Below are 2,438 nucleotides of genomic sequence, written 5' to 3'. Positions count from 1 at the left end.
TATATATATATATATATACACACATATATATACACACGATGGGCTTCTTTCAGTATCTGTCTACCAAATCCACTCACAAGGCATTGGTCGGCCCAAAGCTATAGTAAAAGCCACTTGCCCAAGGTGCCACGCAGAGGGACTGAAACCGAATCGATGTGTTTACGAAGCAATACCTGGAAAATTTGTCTGGACCGGCGTCGGGACGTTATACCGTTCAGGGAACAGTGTTGTAGTATCTGTTACTTAAACACAATTGAAACCGGGTTCGATTCTGGCCTATGAGTCCAAAGGCTTATGACACACAGAACTGCTATAATGTTTTTCTGTTCTTTGGATTTGATTTGTCTTGTGCGAAGTGGTTTCAAAACGTTCCCGGACTAGTTCTGTAGTGCGCTAACAGATGGCAGCACACGGTTGCATACGAAGTGGGATCTAGCAATGAACTTCAGGAGGCAGTGTGCCGAATGACATCGCTATGTTTACTCCGCAAGTTGTGAAATTTGCATTTTGTGATCATGTGTACGCTGTAGTCTGCGTTTTTGTCATGGACAGACACAAAGATCCAACGTGAAATTTTGCGTTAATCTTCGGAAGCCTGCTAGAGAGACCTTGAGTATGCTTCGGCAAGCTTACGGCGACGAGGCAATGGGATATACCCAATGTTTTAAGTAGTACGGGCGCTTCAAAAGAGGAAGAACGTCACTGGAATACGATGAGTAATTTGGAAGACCTGCTTCAAGCGTCACACCCGGAAATGTGGTATTGTGCATCGCGAATTCGACCCCCAGGACCAGATCGTCAATCGAGACTTCTACTGCGACGTTTTGATGTGTTTGATAGAGAACATTCGGCGAAAGCGACTGGATCTGTGGTGCGTGAATAATTCGATTTTTCACGACGACAATGCATCTTATCATCGAGCTCTCCTCAAACGTGTGTTTCTCGCCAAAAAACAACTTGGTATCGCTTTCGCACCCACCCTATTCGCCAGATTTAGCGGACTTTCATCTCTCCCCCACGATGAAAATGCAACACAAAGGTAGCCGTTTTAACACATTTGTCACGATCAAGAGCGAATCGCGGAATGTCCTCGACTCACTTACGGAAAACTACTTCTAGGCTGGATTCCGAAAGTAGAGGGAACGCTGGGATCGGTGTATGACTGCGCAAGGTGACTATTTCGAAGGAAATGATAAAACTTAGGTAAAGAGTTATTTTTCATTAAACACAACTAATCCGTGTACACTACTCGGGTATATTTGACACGGTCGTTTCTTTCTCTCATTACTTATTTGGATGCACGGGGTATCGTCACACTTCTCCAGAAGTAGGACATCATGGACTAAAGACTAAAGACTAGAAACTCATACGTTTTTTTCAATGAAGAAAAACTCGGTCTCCATAGTTGAAAACTCCATGAGGACATAGCATCTTATGAATCATTGTTGTCTGTCTGTCTGTCTGTCTGTCTGTCTGTCTGTCTATCTATCTATCTATCTATCTATCTATCTATACAGAGATATGTATAGAAATATATATATATATACATACGTACATATATGCATACACACACACACACACACACACGCACACATACAAACACACACACACACATATATATATATATATATATATACACACATATACGTACATATATATATATACACACAATCATATATTAGTATGTATATATATATATATATATGCACACAAACAATCAACTATTAGTGTGTATGTATGTGTGTGTGTGTGTGTGGCTGTGCGTGTGCATATGTGAGTTGATCTAGTATTCTATTTTCCTGTCTTTTTATTTCTTCATATTCGTCTACATCGTCTACATCGTGTATCAAGTGATATAACACACACACACACACACACACACACACACACACACACACATGGACACACACGGACACACGCACACACACGGACACACACGTCTTTGAGTGTTTGTGTATTACACAATCCAATAAAACAAATCATATTTTATATCCATTACCATTACTACTACTACCACAACCATTACCGATACTATCTCCAACACCATCCCAACCGTCAACACCGCAACCATACATTTACTACCACCGGCACAAACACCACCACCACCACCACCGGTACAGTAATGGCCACTGCCACCACCACCATTAATACGCAAATGTAAACTCGAGTCACTTTGAATTTTTCCGAATCGAAGTATTTACGATGAACAAAATATCGATTAGGAGGTTATAATTTGCCTCTTATATCGAAGCTGAGTGGAGTCACCATGGAAACAAATACTCGAGAATTTCAGAGAAGAGAGCTACCACGGTTTCAAACTCAAATGATGTATGCGTATATATATATATATATATATATATATGACTACAAATATAAATATACATATATATTATATATACATATATGTATAAATATATACATATATATATACATATATA

Source organism: Octopus bimaculoides, chromosome 5, assembly GCF_001194135.2.
Source record: "Octopus bimaculoides isolate UCB-OBI-ISO-001 chromosome 5, ASM119413v2, whole genome shotgun sequence".
NCBI classification, from domain to species: Eukaryota; Metazoa; Mollusca; class Cephalopoda; order Octopoda; family Octopodidae; genus Octopus; species Octopus bimaculoides.
Note: the sequence above shows the minus strand (reverse complement) of the source record.